The 19,691-nt window shown below is 45.4% G+C and overlaps 1 protein-coding gene and 1 pseudogene across 4 annotated transcripts in view; one reads left to right on the top strand and one right to left on the bottom strand.

Moving 5' to 3' along the window:
* The window catches only part of MRAS (muscle RAS oncogene homolog), an 85,192-nt gene that overhangs the window by 10,303 nt on the left and 55,198 nt on the right, over positions 1–19,691 (top strand). The window lies entirely within an intron of this gene.
* The window catches only part of LOC126067940 (uncharacterized), a 34,097-nt pseudogene that overhangs the window by 4,200 nt on the left and 10,206 nt on the right, over positions 1–19,691 (bottom strand).

Below are 19,691 nucleotides of genomic sequence, written 5' to 3'. Positions count from 1 at the left end.
GTGAGCTGAGGTCAGCTGGCATTAGAACCTTCCCATCCACCCCACTCACTGACCCTGGACTCCACCCACCCGCAGTGGACCACGGCCTGACTTCACTTATCTGGGACTGGGTGGGTGTTTCCTGCGTGTTTGAAATTTTACTGAGGAAATCAAAATAAAGAAACAAAGCGTTTGTTTTACTGCTGAGCTCAAACTGGGGACTGCTGGAGAGATGGAAAAAGGGAGCGGGAGCAGGTCACTTGGCAGCTCAACAAAATAACCATTCTAATAAAGCACTTACCAGGGCCTTTTTTCTTTTTCAGATTCAAGTGGGCGAGTAGGAAAGATGGGCAGAGGGCTAGGACAGCCTCTGTGTGGAGGATAGGACTGGGCAGCCCTTACCTAGAAGCACAAGATCTCTGGCTTGGTTTTCAGACAGATGTCTGGGGCCACTCAGCTGGGCTGTGGAATTGGCAGCCAGGGGGCTGTTGGGAACTCTTGGGCCTCCCTTCCTTTCTCAGAAAACCTACAGGAGAGTGGGGAAGGGGATAAGCCAGAGGGATCCTGTCCCAATTTCTGCATCACTGCTTTCTTAAAGGAGCCCTGGTGGCACAGTGGTTAAGTGCTCAGCTGCTAACCACAAGGTTGGCAGTTTGAACCCACCAGCTACTGCACGGGAGAAAGATGTGGCAACCTGCTCCCATAAAGGTTATGTACTGCCTTGGAAACCCTATGGGGCAGTTCAACTCTGTCCTATAGGGTTGCTATGAGTTTGAATCAACTCAGTGGCAACAGGTTTGGTTTTGGGTTTTACTTGCTTACTTGGGACATGTTATCAGGGAAGACCAGTCCCTAGAAAAAGACATCATATTTGGTAAAGTAGAGGGTCAGCGAAAACAAGGGAAACCCTCAATGAAATGGACTGATGCAGTGGCAACATCAGTGAATTCAGCCACACAATGATTATGAAAATGGCACACGACCAGGCAACGTTTAGCTCTATTATACGTAAGGTTGCCTTGAGTCAGAGCTGACTCGATGGCCACTAACAACAACAGTAACAACCTGTGCTGCCTGTGTGACCTTGGGCAAGGCCCCTACCTCTGTGAGCCTCCCTTTCCATATCCGTAATGGGACAATATTGCTGTAACACAGATGTTACCCTTTTTTCTTTGATCTAGTTACACCGGCTCAGGCCCTCAACTTACAAAGTGGAAATGGGGAGGTGCTCTCATCAATATTTCTTCTTCCCGTAGGATTTTCTCCTTGTTAAAGGTCTCAAAGTATACTATTTATTTTTCTTTAGGAAGTACCCAAGTATTGAATGAAAATCATCCCCATCTGCAGCATTTCTAAGGATTTCAGGTTGGGGACCATGCTGGGTAGCTGTCTAGCCTCTGGGGGCTGCTGCCTGGCCTCTGCCGTATGTGTACAATAATCTTGGCTTCCTCATTCCCAATCCCCACTAAGCCATGGCTGTCATATGTAGCAGGCTTTCACTAAGGCTTATTAGAAAGAAGATTACCCATTGCTCAGAACAGTATTTCGTGCCCTGCCCTTCCTTGGTCATAGCCTCGGAGAATTTCTCCCTGACTCTCTCTCCTCAAGCCTAGTTTTCTGCCATTCTCCAGGACTGATTTTCCTAGATGCTTTCCTCCAGACCTTCTGAAAACTCTAAATTTCAGTTACTTTTTATGGCAGAGCAATAATGACATCTATCTTAGCCTAGGCCTGTGGGCTACCTTTTTACTTCTGAAAAGGGCCACTAAAGAGCTTGTGTAAACAAGAGTCCCTGGAGAAGGACATCATGCTTGGTAAAGTAGAGAGAGGGTCAGCAAAAGGGAGGAAGACCTTCAATGAGATGGATGGCACAGTGGCTGCAACAATGGGCTCAAGCAACAACAACGATTGTGAGCATGGCGGACAACCGGGCAGTATTTCATTCTGTAGTACATAGGGTTGCTATGAGTTGGAACTGACTCGACGGCACCGAACAACAAACAAGAGTTATACACCCTGGACCTACGCCTTTACCTACAGTAAAAACCAGCAGAAGCTACGGGATTGACTCATAGCAGCCCTATATAGGACAGAGTAGAACCGCCCCAAAGAGTTTCCAAGGAATGGCTGGTGGATTCGAACTGCTGGCCTTTTAGTTAGCAGTCGAGCACTTAACCACTGTGCCTCCAGGGTTCCTCATTATTATTAGCCAGATCAAATTCTTAAACCAGGTTGTCTCTGCCAATGACCAGAGCAAACTCTAGGAGTCAAATTTTTTTCCTTTCTGTTAGAACATTTTGCATAGTAGCTCTGAGGGTTGGAGTTAATGTAGATCAGCATCTTTATTGAGCACCTTCTCTGTGCCAGGCATGTGCTGGGTAGGCATGTGCTGGGTATGGAAGATACAGTGGAGAATATAACAGAGCCTGGGCGCTGCCCTCATGGGGCTGACAGTTTGGTGGGGAAGATAGACATTACATCATAAGCAATTAAGCAATGAATTCCCAGCACACAAAGTGCTCTCAAGGCAGACCACACAGTGTTTGGGAGAATATAATAGTAGCCTCATCTAGTTTTAGGTACAGTTTGAGTCAAGGAAGTATGCATAAGAGCTTAGTACATAATGAAAGAGCATTGTATTCATCAACTCTAATCATAGAACTCAGCCTGATTCCACCTCCAGCTGATTGCTGCTACCACCCACCAACAATAGTTTGCACAGAGAGGTTTATAATTTGCACAAGGTCACACAGCTAGTAAGCAGCAGAACCACATTCAGAACTGGGCCTTTCTGACTCATTTTCATGCCCCTAACATCTGCTCTGCCACCCACTTTACCATTCAGATGGGCTGTAGGGTGAGATGCAGCTCCTTAGCGCCCCTCTTTCTCTGTGCCCCTGAAACAAGCCAGGTACAGATTGTGGGTTGTGATCATTCCTTGAGTAATCAGAAACAAAACGTGCTCCTTGTGGAACCCTGGGATGGGCCCAGAAGCAGGAGCAATGATACTTCAGTCTGGCTGGGTGGCTAGGGTCTCTCTGCTACGTGGGCTGTTCTGAGAGCCTCTCAAAGTGAAGGAGATGATGCAAAGGTGGTATCTGCTGCCCCCTGCCCCCTGCCTTGAGCTTTTTGGGGTAACTGGAAAACACACAACTAGTAAGTTATGCTGTCTCCAGGTGCCTTTCTGCCCAACTTGGTGGAGGTGGGCATAGGTGAGAGTTCCCACAAAAATGATGATGATAATAATTGCAGCAAACACTTTATAGGGCTCAGTATGTGCCAGCACTGTTCTAAGCAGTTTGCATTTATTAGCTCATTTTGCCCTCACAACAACCCTGTGAGAGGTGGACACTGTTATTAACAGGTAAGGAAACTGAGGCACAGAGGGGTGAGCAGTTTGCCCAAGGTCACACAGCTAGTAGGGGGGCTAGTTATAAAACTGATGTATACAGAAAGTAGAGGGGTGGGAGGCTGGCCCAAGTGGCCAATATTGACTTCCAGATGGGCCCTCTACCCTGAGAATGGAACAGATAGGCCAGCCCTGCCCCAACCCCCGCTCCCCCTGCCCAGGTCAAAGCTGCCCAGCCTGGCCAGGCTGGTTAGGAGGGCAGAAGAAATGCAGCAGCCACTTATACCTTGAGGGAGAGAGATGGGAAAAGTAGCCTGCTGCCTTTCCACCTGAAATCGTGGGCTTCAAACGATCCCTGAGAAGTCATCTCACCCCACCCCCAGCTGTGGTTAAACCCTCCAGAGCCCTGTGGTGGCCCCTCCTCCCTCCTGGTTCCCTTGTTCCTCCTGTCACAGGCTTTCCAAGAGGAAAGGCCACACATCATTGATGCTCATTCCCATGCCCACCTGGTTTTTAAGGAAATTTCCCTTTTGTTTTGCTCCAGTCTACGTCGGTAGTCTGGTAACTCCTTAAAAATGGAGATCAGATCACCTCTCCCCACTTCAGGGAAGGGTGTAGACACAGTTTCTTTCTCATTTTGGTCAAACATAAAAAGTTCCACATTTTTCATTAGTGGTGTTGACATTTTACATGTAAATAATGTGAACAAATCAGTGGTCTTATTTAACTATGCTTTCCTGCCCTTCACCCCACTGGGTTCTGACACACTTCTTTGGTGGGCTGTGTGTCGCCACTCCCAAGACTACCCACCCATTAACCAGTTGCCATCCAGTCGATTCCGACTCCGAATTGTAGTGACCCTATAGGACAGTGCAACTGCACTGTAGGGTTTCCTAGGCTGTAAATCTTTGTGGAAGCAGCCTGCCACATCTTTCTCCCATGGATTGACTCGGTGAGTTTGAACTGCAGACCTTCTGGTTAGCAGCCGAGCTCTTAACCACTGAAGACTTTCTTCCCCTAAAGATTACTCCCCTAAAGGCTGAATAATCCCCTGCTGTTGCTGCTCCTTGGTGTCATTTCTACTTCCTTTAATCTCCCACCTCTTTTCCAGCTGGAGCCAAGCAGGGCAACGCTCTGTGAAGGGTTGTCTGTCTTGGAGTGGTCACACACTCGATGTGTATATGCTGGAAAAAGCTAGAAGTGGCAACAGGTGCCCTGTGGGCTGGGGCCTCCCTGGGTGGTGGTGCTCGTGGGGATTTGTTTGACTTAAAATGTGTGTAACATTTTTAAAATGGTTGCCAATATTAAAAAAAAAAAAAAAAAAACTGAAGTTTTCACATAAAAATTCAGGTTTCTGGCTACTCTTTAAAAAATTAGAATATTTGGCAAACGTGTTGCAAATATTCTTATGTTGAAGCAGTCAACAGTTTTTGGGTAGCAGTGGCCTCCTGTTTGCCCCAGGCCCTGCTGCTCTGTATTGTCCTGTACCTGTCCCGTTCTCCCATTTAACAGTCTGTTCTCTGCTGACATGTAAGCTTGGGGTATTCATTTGTTCCTTAGTTCTTCTTTCTGCTACTGCAGGGTAAAGCAGTTGAAATGGTGGGTCACCCAGGACTTGTAGGGCTGAAGCTTACCCATAGTCAGCTCTAGCCATAGCATCCATCTGACAGGCAGGGGGCTGACTCTGGCATCTGGGCATTCCCTTTCCTGTCTGTAGTCCCCTCTGCCTGTTGCCACCCCTACCCTTCTCCTGGGCCACTTAACAAAGGGAGCTGTCGTAAGGGCATGGATTCCATGAGACGGGCAGCTAGCTCGGGGGCAACCTGAGGAGACGTGCTCTGATTAGCTCCACACACACAGTCATCCAGGAGAAAGAGAGTATGAGAATTTGCCTTGCATCCATTAGGATGCTCAGAAGAGAAATGCCTGGAGGGGAGATCAGGGAGCCAGGCCCTGGGCACTGATGGGGGCTTGGTGCCTTGAGAGTGTGGCACCAAGGAAGGACTCCCTGGTTGGCACCTGGTCCTCCTGCAGCTTTGGTGCCCATATGTGGTCAGTGGGACTCCTTACATGGTATCTCCCTTATGAGGGCTGCCACCCCACTCCTCTTGGTCCCATGTGGCCCACAGCATGTGCCCCACCACCTCTACCTTACCCTCCACCCAAGGCCAGACTCCCACAGGCTCCCAGTGACCACCCTGCACACAGCAGATACCTGGAGCATCTCTGTGCAGAAAGTTGTGCCAGGGCTCTAGGGGGACCCAGAGATAAAGACGAAGTCCAGTGCTTAGCACCCCCCAACCCTAGCAGGGGAAATGCGACGACAAGGAAACCAAGCCCTGACACCTAGATTTTGAGGGAGAAGAAGAGGGCATGCTCCCAAGAAGGGAGGCAGAGTGGCCATGTGGCCAAGCAAGGAGCTCTGTGTTGAGATTCCCAGGTGGGGATGTGTGGCCTTGGACAAGCACAGAACCTCTCTGACCTTCAGGGTCCTCATCAGTTAAAAAAAAAAAAAAAAGGGTAACTGATGCTGCTATTGCGACCTAGCTGTGAGGAAGCAGGAGGAATCATGGCAGCAAACACTTGGCTGACACCTGCCACCTGGTCAGTACTCCATGAATGGAAGCAAGTGGCTCATTGGAAGGAGGCCTTGGAGTTAGAAGAGGGCTCATTCTGGGAGACTGGGTTTAAGAAAGGCTTCCTGGGTGATGGAAACGGGTAGTGGTGGTTGCACAGCATTATGAATGTAATTAATGCCACCAAATTGTACACTTCAAAATGTTAAAATGGCAAATTTTATGTTATATATATATTTTACCACAATAAAAGAATGATATTAAAAGAAAAAAAAGAGCATAGTCTGCAGTCAGGTGCCAGTCAGACTGCCTAGTCCAGACCCTGGCCCCACCGTCGCTAACAGCATGGCCTCTGACAAGTTCTCACAGTCTTGGTTTCTTTATCTGTGCAATGGGAACAGCAACAGTTATGTGGAGTTGATGAAATCATCCTTTATAAGCGTGTAGCTCAGTACATAGCATTTAACTAGCACCTTGTAAATGTTGCTACTGTTAATGAAGAAATAAATTAAAAAAAAAAAAGACTTTCTGGGGCAAACAGTGGAGCTGCTCCTTACAGAAGAGGGAGTATTTTTATAGGCAGAGAAAAGACGAAAAGGCAGTCCAAGCAGACGGAAGACTCACTGGCAGACTCTGTGGGTGCCAGGCAGCTGCCAGGAGCCTTGAGCCCTGGTGAATCGGACGCCGGCCCTGTCCTCAAGGACTCTGTGCTGGGAGTCACCAGGAACAGAGGCTGCTGTGGGGAGGAGGCTGGCAGAAGCTCAGGAATGGCCTGGAATGCCATGGTCGGGGGGGAAGCTGCAGCATCCGGGGGAATCAGTGTGCCCAGGGCTTAGTTGAGGGGATAATGCTAGAGTAGTGGGGAGGATGATGCTGGTAACGGGGCCCCAGGCTGAGGACAGATACGAGCTGCTGTGGTGGACTTGCCACATGCAACAGAGTTGCTAGGCCTTGGGCATGGGTTTGAGAGGAAGGGATGGTTTAAACTGCTGGGGGAGGAAGAGGAGGCATGTGTTAGGGCAGAGAGGTGGGCCAGATTATGAAAGGTTGAGCCTGAGGCGCCTGAGGAGGAGTGTGAAATGAGGGGCTCACTGAGGGAGTAGGAGATAGACAGTGGCCTGCCAGACACTGGGGAGCGCGAGGGCCCTCAGTGTGGGGAACCCTAGAGCGTCCTGAGGCCGGCCCTCCCCAGTGGGTGACTACCAGTGTGACCTTCCCAGTGCCCCCAGAAGTTCTCTTTACTGCAAGTGAGACTGCCCAGCACTAGGAAAATATTAATAGGCCCTCAGGGAGTGAGAACAAGAATTTAAAAATAAAGCCACTTCTTCTCTTCTCCCAGTTGCCAGTCAGGGAAGCTGGGGGCCAGATGAGAGCCCTGCCGTCACAAAGCACTGCCTCTGCCCCTCTTCCCTGGACTGAGAATTCATTCCCATTCTCCCTGTTGATGGTGGGCATGGGTGTGCAGTGTGGAGGGTGAGGGCTGAGGGGGACCCCCAGCATGCTGAGTGGCAGTCACCATCATGAGCAGGGCATGCCAGTGGGCATGCGTTTTGAAAGATTCTGTGGACCCTTGGATACTCCTCATTTAACTCCTCAGTTTTGAGGTCCTCCTAGACCCACCAGGCTTGATGGACTAGCTGGGTGGTAGGTGGGGGAGAGCTTTGGTTTTGCAGATTGCCAAGCCTGCAAAGTCAGCTTCTTCTACTAACTTTACTCTTGGGCAAATGGCTTTGCATCTCTGTCTCCCCATTGATAAAATGGAAGTAATGAATCCTACCCCGCTTGTTCCTACCCTCAGGCCCTGTGGCTGTGCTGGCCTTATCTGGGATGCCTTTCGCTGCTCCTGCCCTGCCTGCTGCAGGGAGCTTCCCTGACCTTCTAGCCCTTTCCCATCTCCTTCTCCTCTCTCTGAGCCTCTGGAGCACTGTGCAATTCATCCAGTATCTCCTGGGCTCTTCTGGCAGGTTAGTCTTGGTCATCAGAAAGAGTTGTGGAGCCCCTGTTGGATTGGGCAACCATCCAGCAAGCCTACGTTGTACTCCTGTCGTGGGCCTGTGGATACCGAGGGTCTGAGAGCCTCTGCTTACATGTGAGGCTCATTGTGCCCTCACCCACCTAGCCTCGTAGCCTTGGGTGCTTGTTCCATTATCATTCAAGCAACCTCTCTGTGCCAGGCTCTGTGCTCAGTGCTAGAGATACAAAGATGAAGATACTTAGTTTTCTGGGAGCCAACAGTAACTCTTCCCCTACTCCCAGCCCTCCACACATATACAATCTACATTCCAGTCACATCGTGTTGCTTGCAGCACTCAAGTATCTCCCTGGTTTTTCACACCTCCATGCTTTATGCCTTTTCAGCTTCTGTTCCTCTCTTGGGACAAGTTTGTCCCTGTTGTTCACGTGAGGAATACTTACTTGGCCTCTAAAACTCCATTCTGGCATTGCCTCTACCAGAAAGACTTCCCCAATTTCCTGGGTTGGATGAGGTGCCATCCCCCCACTGCTCCTATACTTCCGCTTGACTTAACCCTGTGTAAGTAGCCCTTATGGCACAATGTTTAAGCACTTGGCTGCTAACAGAAAAGTTGGCAGTTTGAACCCACCAGCCACTTCACAGGAGAAAGATATGGTAGTTTGTTTCCGTAAGGATTATGGCCTTGGAAACCCACTGGGGCAGTTCTGCTCTGTCCTGTATGGTCACTGTCTTAGTTATCTAGTGCTGCTATAACAGAAATACCAAAAATATATGGCTTTAACAAACAGAAGTTTATTCTTGCACAGTTTGGGATGCTAGAAGTCTGAATTCAGGGTGCCAGCTCCAAGAGAAGGCTTTCTCTCTCTGTTGGCTCTGGGGGAAGGCCCTTGTCATCAGTCTTCCCTTGGTCTAGTCTCTTCTCAGGGCAGGGACCCGGGTCCAAAGGACATGGTTCGCTCCTGGCTCTTCTTGCTTGGTGGTTATGAGGTCCCTCTCCTCTCTTGTATTTCTCTTTTATGTCACAAAGAGATTATATTTCTCTTTTCTATCACAAAAGAGATTGATGCAAGATACAACCTAATCCTGTAGATTGAGTCCTGCCTCACTAATGTAACTGCCCCAATCCTGCTTCATTAACATTATAGAGGTTAGAATTTACAACACATTATAATCACATCAGATCACAAATGGTAGACAACCACAGAATGCTGGGAATTATGGCCTAGCAAAGTTGGCACACGTTTTGGGGGGACACATTTCAATCCATAACACTATGAGTCAGAATCGAATGGCAATGGGTTTTGGTTTTGGTTTAATGGAACCGTCTATGTAGCACCCGCACCCCCCCCCCCCCCCCCCCCGCTGTACGCTGTGAACCCCTTTGGGGTCAGGGGCTGCAGCTCATTCACCTTGGTAGCCCAAACTCCCAGGACCTGACACACAGTAGATGCTCTGGGTATGTAAGTCTCATGGAGCCTGAGCATATGTGTCTATTGCGGGGAGGGTGGCCAACACTGGTGGCTTCCCTAGTTTACCCCTCCAGATCATTGTCCTCTGAGCTCAGATAAAACTAGGCCCTTTCTCAGATCATGTGTCCTGTTAGGTTTTTTTTCCCAAGGTTATACTAATAAAAGCCAGAGGGCACCCAGAGAGGGGCTAGGTTTTATGACAAGGAGCATTTCTGATCAAAAGATCAGAGGGAGGAATTTTGGTGTCTTCCTTGTTCTAATCTATTCCTTGAGCAAGCATCTCCTACGTGCTTGTGGGAATGCAAAAGAAGATATGAATCTTACTTTTTAGGACCTGAAATCCCATTTATCATTCAGTCAACAAGCATTTGGGGGCTTGCTGTCCTAGGGCATTGCTGTAGGGATTACAGTAGAAGGCCGAGGCATGGGCACTGTCCCCCAAGGCAGAGTTGGGGAGCTGAGACCAGCACACAGTCAGTGTAGGAGCTTACAGAGGAGTGGCTGGTGAGAGGCTGCATTCTTTTGAGCTATCACCTGTGCAACCAGCCAGTTTGCAAAGGTTGTGCTCAAGAAGGGCTTGGGACAGGCAGGAAGGTTTCCTGCAGGAGGACAGACTTGGAATGGACTTCAAGGAAGGATGCTGATGATAAAGAATGGGATGTCTATGAAATAGTCACTGGGTGCTAGGTGCTGGTTCAAGAAAATAAATGTAGCTTATGCAACTAAAAAAACCATGAGGCAAATGCTGCCCCTATCCCCACTTACACAAAAGAGGAAACTAAGGTATAGAAGGTAAGTAACTTGCCTGTGGTTTCAGACCATCTGATTCCATAGCTCAAGGTCCATGGTGTGGGGTTCCAGATGAGGGGCCAGTCCAGAGCTGGGTGAGGAGCAAGCAGCCTGTGTGTAGGGCCACCAGGAGACTGCCTGGAGCTAGGGCAGGGACCAGGACAGTGGAGAGGATCCCAGACAGAGGTGCTGGAAAACAAGGATCTCAGAGCTGCCTGGTACCCTCTGTCCTGGGGAGCTGGCTGTTCCCCCAGCCTCCTCTCTGGTCCTCAGGGCAGAGGACCTATGCGCATTTTGGTCACCTTTTGTCCCAGTTGGGATCTGGAGGTAAAGGGATTATCTGTTCCCAGTGGCCAGCATTTGTCTTGGGAGCCTCCAGGGCCCTAGCCGGCCTAGCTATTCCTTTCACAGGGGCAGCAGCCTGGGCTTGGAGGACTCCCTGACTCTGCTACCTGCCTGGCTTACTACTAACCTTTCTCCAGTCTTCCTGGACCTGCTCCCTCTGGCCTGGCCTGACTGCACACATGCCCCCACCAGCCTGATCAGGCACGAGAGGGCCTGGGTTCTGGAGGTAGACTGTGAATTCACTGCCACTTTCTAGCAGGGTAATCTTTTTTTTTTTTAATAGTTTTTTTAAGTGAAAGATTACAAATTAAGTCAGTCTCTCACACAAAAACCCATATACGCCTTGCTACACACTCCCAATTACTCTCCCCATAATGAGACAGCCTGCTCTCTCCCTCCACTTTCTCTTTTCCTGTCCATTTCACCAGTTTCTAACCCCCTCCGCCCTCTCATCTCTCCTCCAGGCAGGAGATGCCAACATAGTCTCAAGTGTCCATCTGATCCAAAAAGCTCACTCCTCACTAGTATCCCTCTCCAGCCTATTGTCCAGTCCAGTCCATGTCTGAAGAGTTGGCTTCGGGAATGGTTCCTGTCCTGGGCCAACAGAAGGTCTGGGGGCCATGAGCACCGGGGTCCTTCTAGTCTCAGTCAGACCCTTAAGTCTGGTCTTTTCATGAGAATTTGGGGTCTGCATCCCACTGCTCTTCTACTCCCTCAGGGGTTCTCTGTTGTGTTCCCTGTCAGGGCAGTCATCTAGTTCTTAGAGCCGGGCACCATCTAGTTCTTCTGGTCTCAGGATGATGTAGTCTCTGGTTTATGTGGCCCTTTCTGTCTCTTGGGCTCATAATTACCTTGTGTCCTTGGTGTTCTTCATTCTCCTTTGATGCAGGTGGGTTGAGACCAATTGATGCATCTTAGATGGCTGCTTGCTAGCGTTTAAGACCCCAGATGCCACTCTTCAAAGTGGGATGCAGAATGTTTTCTTAATAGATTTTATTATGCCAATTGACTTAGATGTCCCCTGAAACCATGGTCCCCAGACCCCTGCCCCTGCTATGCTGGGCTTCGAAGCATTCAGTTTATTCAGGAAACTTCTTTGCTTTCGGTTTAGACCAATTGTGCTGACCTCCCCTGTATTGTGTGCTGTCTTTCCCTTCACCTAAAGTAGTTCTTATCTACTATCTAATCAGTGAATGCCCCTCTCCCACCCTCCCTCCCTCCCCCCATCCTAACCACAAAAGAATGTTTTCTTCTCAGTTTAAACTATTTCTCAAGTTCTTATAATAGTGGTCTTATACAATATTTGTCCTATTGCAACTGACTGATTTCATTCAGCATAATACCTTCCAGGTTCCTCCATGTTATGAAATGTTTCACAGATTCCTCACTGTTCTTTATCGATGCGTAGTATTCCATTGTGTGACTATACCATAATTTATTTATCCATTCATCTGTTGATGGGCACCTTGGTTGCTTCCATCTTTTTGCTATTGTAAACAGTGCTGCAATAAACATGGGTGTGCATATATCTGTTTGTGTAAAGGCTCTTATTTCTCTAGGATATATTCCAAGGAGTGGGATTGCTGGATCCTATGGTAGTTCTATTCCTAGCTTTTTAAGGAAGCGCCAAATCGATTTCCATTTGCCATTCCCACCAGCAGTGTATAAGTGTTCCAATCTCTCCACACCCTCTGCAACATTTATTATTTCGTGTTTTTTGGATTAATGCCAGCCTTGTTGGAGTAAGATGAAATCTTATTGTAGTTTTGATCTGCATTTCTCTACTGGCTAATGATCATGGACATTTCCTCGTGTATCTGTTAGCTACCTGAATGTCTTCTTTAGTGAAGTGTCTATTCATATCTTTTGCCCATTTTTTAATTGGGCTATTTGTCTTTTTGCAGTTGAGTTTTTGCAGTATCATGTAGATTTTAGAGATCAGGCACTGATCAGAAATGTCATAGCTAAAAACGCTCTCCCAGTCTGTAGGTAGTCTTTTTACTCTTTTGGAGAAGTCTTTGGATGAGCATAGGTGTTTGATTTTTAGGAGCTCTCAGTTATCTAGTTTTTCTTCTGCATTCTTAATAATCTTTTTATACTGTTTATGCCATGTATTAGGGCTTCTAACGTTGTCCCTATTTTTTCTTCCATGATCTTTTGATCTTTATCATTTTAGATTTTATATTTAGGTCTTTGATCCATTTTGAGTTAGTTTTTGTCCATGGAGCGAGGTATAGGTCTTGTTTCATTTTTTCGCAGATGGATATCCAGTTATGGCAGCACCATTTGTTAAAAAGACTGTCTTTTCCCCATTTAACTGTTTTGGGGCCTTTGTCAAATATCCACTGCTCATATGTGGATGGATTTATGTCTGGATTCTCAATTCTGTTCCATTGGTCCATGTATCTGTTGTTGTACCAGGACCAGGCTGTTTTGACAACTGTGGTGGTATAATAGGTTCTAAACTCAGGTAAAGTAAGGCCTCCTGCTTTGTTCTCTTTCAGTAATGCCTTATTTATCCGGGGCCTCTTTCCCTTCCATATGAAATTGGCGATTTGTTTCTCCATCTCATTAAAGACCGTCCTTGGCATTTTGATCGGAATTGCATTAAATGTATAGATGGCTTTTGGTAGAATAGACATTTTTATAATGTTAAGTCTTCCTATCCATGAGCAAGGTATGTTCTTCCACTTATGTAAGTCTCTTTTGGTTTCTCGCAGAAGTGTACTGTAGTTTTCTTTGTATAAGTCTTTTACATCTCTGGTAAGATTTATTCCTCAGTATTTTAACTTCTTGGGGGCTACTGTAAATGGCATTGACTTGGTAATTTCCTCTTCGATGTTCTTTTTGTTGGTGTAGAGGGATCCAAGTGATTTTTGTATATTTATCTTGTATCCCAATACTCTGCTATTAGTTTCAGTAGTTTTCTGGAGGATTCCTTAGGGTTTTCTGTGTATAAGATCATGTCATCTGCAAATAGAGATACTTTTACTTCTTCCTTGCCGATCTGGATGCCCTTTATTTCTTTACCTAGCCTAATTGCTCTGGCTAGGACTTCCAGCACAATGTTGAATAAGAGTGGTGATAAAGGGCATCCTTGTCTGGTTCCTGATCTCAATGGAAATATTTTCAGGCTCTCTCCATTTAGGGTAATGTTGGCTGTTGGCTTTGTATAAATGCCCTTTATTATGCTGAGGAATTTTCCCTCTATTCCTATTTTACTGAGAGTTTTTATCATGAATGGGTGTCGAACTTTGTCAAATGTCTTTTCTGCATCAATTGATAAAATCATGTGATTCTTGTCTTTTGTTTTATTTATGTGGTGGATTACATTAATTGTTTTTTTAATGTTGAACCATCCCTGCATACCTGGTATGAATCCCACTTGGTCATGGTGAATTATTTTTTTTGATATGTTATTGAATTCTATTGGCTAGAATTTTGTTGAGGATTTTTGCATCTATGAGGGATATAGGTCTATGTTTTTCTTTTCTTGTGGTGTGTCTACCTGGTTTTGGTATTAGGGATATGCTGGCTTCATAGAATGAGTTTGGTAGTATTCCATCCTTTTCTATGCTCTGAAATCTCTTTAGTAGTAGTGGTGTTAACTCCTCTGAAAGTTTGGTAGAACTCTGCAGTGAAGCCCTCCGGACCAGGGCTTTTTTTTGTTGGAAGTTTTTTGATTACCTTTTCAATCTCCTCTTTTGTGATGGGTCTGTTTAGATGTTCCACCTCAGTTTGTATTAGTTTAGGTAGGTAGTGTGCTTCTAGGAATTCATCCATTTCTTCTAGGTTTTCAAATTTGTTTGAGTATAGTTTTCCATAGTAATCTGATATGATTCTTTTAATGTCAGTTGGGTCTGTGGTAATATCGCACATCTCATTTCTTATAGGGGTTATTTGCTTCCTCTTCTGTTTTTCTTTGGTCAGTTTGGCCGGTTTGGTTTATCAATTGTGGTGATTTTTTCAAAAAACCAGCTTTTGGTCTTGTTAATTCTTTGAATTGTTTTTCTGTTTTTTTTTTTTCAGTTAGTTCAGCTCAAATTTTTATTATTTGTTTTCTTCTGGTGCCTGTGCGTTTCTTTTGTTGGTCTCTTTCTATTTGTTCAATTGCTGGGATAATTCTTTGATTTTGGCCCTTTCTTCTTTTTGGATGTGTGCATTTATTGATATAAATTGGCCTCTGAGCACTGCTTTTGCTGTGTCCCAAAGGTTCTGATAGGAAGTGTTTTCTTTCTCATTGGATTCTCTGAATTTCTTTATTCCATCCTTAATTTCTTCTATAATCCAGTCTTTTTTGAGAAAGGTATTGTTCAGTTTCCAAGTGTTTGATTTCTTTTCCCTGTTATTGATTTCCACTTTTATGGCCTTCTGGTCAGAGAAGATGCTTTGTAATATTTCAATGTTTTGGATTCTGCTAAGGCTTGCTTTATGACCTAATATGTGGTCTATTCTAGAGAATGTTCCATGTGCACTAGAAAAGAAAGTATAGTTGGTTGCCGTTGGGTGGAGTGTTCTGTATATGTCTACGAGGTCAAGTTGGTTGACTGTGGCATTTAGATCTTCTGTGTCTTTATTGAGCTTCTTTCTGGATGTCCTGTCCTTCACTGAAGGTGGTGTGTTGAAGTCTCCCACTATTATTGTGGAGCTGCCTTTCTTACTTTTCAATAGTGTTAGAGTTTGTTTTATGTATCTTGCAGCCCTGTCATTGGGTGCATACATGTTTAATATGGTTATATCTTCTTGGTGTATTGTCCTTTTAATCATTATGTAGTGTCCTTCCTTATCCTTTATGATTGATTTAACTTTAAGTTCTATTTCGTCAGAAAGTAATATTGCCACTCCTACTCTTTTTTATTGTTGTTTGCTTGATATATATTTTTCCATCCTCTGAGTTTTAGTTTGTTAGTGTCTCTAAGTCTAAGGTGTGTCTCTTGTAGGCAGCATATAGATGGATCTTGTTTTTTAATCCATTCTGCCACTCCCTGTCACTTTATTGGTGCATTTAGTCCATTTGCATTCAGGGTAATTATGGATAGGTATGAATTTAGTGCTATCGTTTTGATGCCTTTTTTTGTGTGTTATTGATGGTTTCATTTCACTCTTCATTTTATGTGCTGAGTAGATTATCTTCATATATTGTCCTTTGCTCATATTTGTTGTCATTGATTTTGTTTCGGCTGAGTCTCTGTTTTTTTCTTGTATTTTATTTTGATGAGTAGGATAGTTTATCTCCTTTATGGGTACCTTATTATTTACCCCCATTTTTCTGAATTGAAACCTCACTTTTATTTCTTTGTATCGCTGTATCTTCCTCTCCGTATGGAAGGTGCATGATTACATTTCTTGGTCCCTCTTTATGATTTTAATGTTGTCTTCTTTTATATAATAAGATCGCCATTACCCTGTGTTGGGCTTTTCTTTTCTTTTTTATACTCTTGGTTTGTTTTTTTGGATTTCCTTGCCTGGGTTGACTTCTGGTTGCTCTGCCCACGGTTCTAGTCTTGTGTTGATACCCGATATTATTGATTTTCTAACGAAGGAACTCCCTTTAGTATTTCTTGTAGTTTTGGTTTGGTTTTTACAAATTCCCTAACCTTGTGTTTATCTGGAAATGTCTTAATTTCACCTTCATATTTAAGAGACAGTTCTGATGGATATATGGTTCTTGGCAGGCAATTTTTTTCCTTAAAGTTTTTAAATATGTCATCCCATTGCCTTCTTGCCTGCATGGTTTCTGCCGAGTAGTCCGAGCTCATTCTTATTGGCTCTCCTTTGTAGGTGAATTTTCTTTTATCCCTCGCTGCTCTTATAATTCTCTTTATCTTTGGTTTTGGTAAGTTTGATTATAATAAGTCTTGGTGACTTTCTTTTACGATCTACCTTACGTGGAGTTCCATGAGCATCTTGGATGGATATCTTCTCATCTTTCACGATATCACGGAAGTTTTCTGCCAACAAATCTTCAACAATTCTCTCTATTTTCTGTCATCCATTCCTGTTCTGGTACTCCAATCACTCGTAGGTTATTTCTCTTGATAGAGACCCACGTGATTCTTAAAGTTTCTTCATATTTTTAAATTCTTTTATCTGATTTTTCTTCAAATATATTAGTGCCAAGTGATTTATCTTCAAGTTCAGAAATTCTAGCTTCTACTTGCTCAATTCTGCTCCTCTGGCTTTCTATTGAGTTGTCTACTTCTGTAATTTTATTGTTAATCTTCTGAATTTCTGATTGCTCACTGCCTATGGATTTTTCCAGCTTTTTAAACTTTTCATTATGTTCCTGAATAATCTTTCTAATTTCTTCAGTTGCTTTATCTGTGTGTTCCTTGGCTTGTTCTCCGTATTGCCTCATTTCCTTCTTGATGTCTTGAAGGGTTCTGTATATTAAACTTTTGTATTCTGCATCTGGTAATTCCGGGAATACACTTGCATCTAGAAGATCCCTGGATTCTTTTTTTGAGAGCCTGCTGAGGTGATCATGGTCTGTTTCTTTATGTGACTTGATATTGGCTGTTGTCTCCGAGCCATCTGTAAGTTATTGTATTAGTTTATGCTTGCTTAGTGTGTCATACCTTCTTGCTTTGTTTTGTTTTGGTATACCCGTACGGGTTGCTTGAGTGAGCTAGGTTGATTTATTTTCACCTTTGGAGCTCTGATGCCCAGTCCCCAGATGGCTAGAGCTGTTATCGGATATATCAGTCTAGAAGTCCTTTCAGTTTTCTTGTATGAATTTAGCTCAGGTTTCCAGGTAGCTGATCATCAAGTGTGTGGTACAGCCTCTGTCTTACAGTCTTAGAGGGCGAAGGGTGATTGGCGTGTATACTGGTATCTGATTGCAGCAGGGGGTCATGCTCTGAACAAGGCAGGGGGCTGAGAACTGACCCCCAAGTGTCTCTGAGGAAAACACGTCTCTGTTCCCTAGAGCGTGCTGGTGGGTGGGTTTTGCAGAGGGACCAAGGGCACCCAAGGTTTTTGGTTGTAAGGACTGGGAGTTAGCAGTTATCTTTCGACCCCTGTCGTGGGTGGCTGGGTGACCTGAGTGGAGCTACCAGTCCTTAGGCCCCTGATGTGGGTAGGTGAGGACCTTGTTTAATAGGCAAAGGGATGTCAAACATCAAACACCCACCTCTCCACCACACAGCTGAAATAGTTGGAGTTTGCCAACAAGGGCCTAGTCTCCTGAAATAGGCCCACAAAGGTCCATGCAGAATGAAAAGATGCTCAACTTCCACAGACGGTTTATACCTGGACAGGAGCCGCTTCTGTCCTGAGCTCCCCCAGTTAATGGAGCTAGCAAATTATCTTTTCCCCCCAGTTGCAAATTTTTTCCTTCCCCAAGGCCAGAGGTTGGCCCTAGGTGCTCACCAGAGTCTATCTCAGGTCCAGGGATTCACCTGGTGAAGCCGGCTTGGGGGTGGTGGGGGAGCGCGGTAAAATATACGCAAGTACTTAGCTTTTGCCGAGAGCGCTGTTCTCCTCAGGTTCCGGAGGTGTGGGTGGGCTTTGCAGCTGGCTGCTTCTCCCTGAGGAAACTATGGCCGAACACTAGTACCAGCCTGCCGCTGCTGCTGCTGCTCCTGCAATGGTGTCTGAGGGCTCCCCGTGATTCAGGTCTGGTAACTCCTTTCCACTTCTGAACGGCCTCTTCCTCCCCCTGCCCCTCAGTTCATTGTCTTAGCTTGCCTTTGATGCTCAGGGCTCTAGCAGGGTAATCTTAGAGAAGTTATTTCACTTCCCTGTGTCTCGGTTTCTTCAACTGTAAAATAGAGATAATAAAAGTTCCTACATCATGGGGTTGTGGTGAGAATTAAATGAGTAAATTTGGTAAAGTCTTCAAACTGCATCTGACACACTGTTTATATTAATTAAGCCTTCCTGCTGTTTTTACATGATCACTATTGTGGTTATTACAGCAGGTGGGTTCTGCACGCTTGCCCTGAGACTCACAGTGCTGGAGGCACTCTCACACTCTGTCAATATACATTTGTGTATAAGGAAGCAAGTGGTACTTGGGGGTGATAAGCCCTCCTCACCTGGCTAGCTTCAAGCATTAACCTTTGCCTAGATCTCTGGGCCCCTGTCTTAGGCTGGGTTCTCTAGAGAAGCAAAACAAGTGAAGTGAGTGTGTGTACATACACACACACACACATACACAGATTTTATCACGGAAATGGTTCCGGAGGTTGTAGAGGCTGGAAAGTCCCATGTCCACGGGTCAGGCTGGAGGCTTCTCCTGATTCATGTAGCTGTAGGGCTGACGAACCCAAGATCAGCAGGTCGATGACAGGCCTCTCACTCACAAGCTGCGCAGACAGACGAATCCCAAGATCAGCAGATAAGATAGCAGGCTGATAGCTTACAGGCTGTGGACGCTGATAAATCCCAAGATCAGCCGGTAAAGTGCTAGCTCAGGTCCCAAGAACCAGAGACCAGATGCAGGATCCAGAGTGGGCAAAAGCCAGCAAACTGCCGGGAAGTCCACATGTATCGGATGCAGACCACACCCCCAAGGAAAATCCCTTTCAACTGATTGGCTGCTCATAGCAGATCTCATAATGGAGGTGATTGCATTATCTTAGATCTTATTATGAAGGTGATTACGTCGTTACATAGCTGCCACACTATATCATAGCTACGAAACCACTGAGCCCAGCCAGGAAGACACACAATTTTAACCATCACAGTCCACCTGTTGTCAGCTTGACACCCGTACACATCTGCCTAAACCGTGCACCATCTCTAAATAAAGACAATTACAAAGTCATACTTGTGCCGAACATAATACAACTAACACGCATATGACAGAAAACACACTAGCTCTGTTTACATCTTATATTTAATAAGTGAAGAAAACAAAAATATTGGATGCACACATACGAGGAAGGGATATTCATAATAATTACAGTCCTTGTTTCTGCAACTGGTCACGTGGGCATAACTGGCATTTAGCACTACTTTCTTCTACTACCCATTCCATATATCCTTTGCCCTTAGCAAGCATCTCACCTGGTCGTGGTTCTTTACCTGGTGGGGTGACTCAAACCTTCGTTTTTGAAGGGTCTGAGCTGTTAGTAGTCATGTTGGAATTGGATTGCTGTAGTTTTCCATTGACTTTAAGAGACGCCCTAAGGGATCTCCTGCATTCCAGACATACTCTTCTTTACCTCCATTATGTAATATCAGTGTGATTTCCTCTTGATAAT

Source organism: Elephas maximus, chromosome 26, assembly GCF_024166365.1.
Source record: "Elephas maximus indicus isolate mEleMax1 chromosome 26, mEleMax1 primary haplotype, whole genome shotgun sequence".
Lineage (NCBI taxonomy): Eukaryota > Metazoa > Chordata > Mammalia > Proboscidea > Elephantidae > Elephas > Elephas maximus.
Note: the sequence above shows the minus strand (reverse complement) of the source record. Positions and strands in the feature narration are given on the sequence as shown.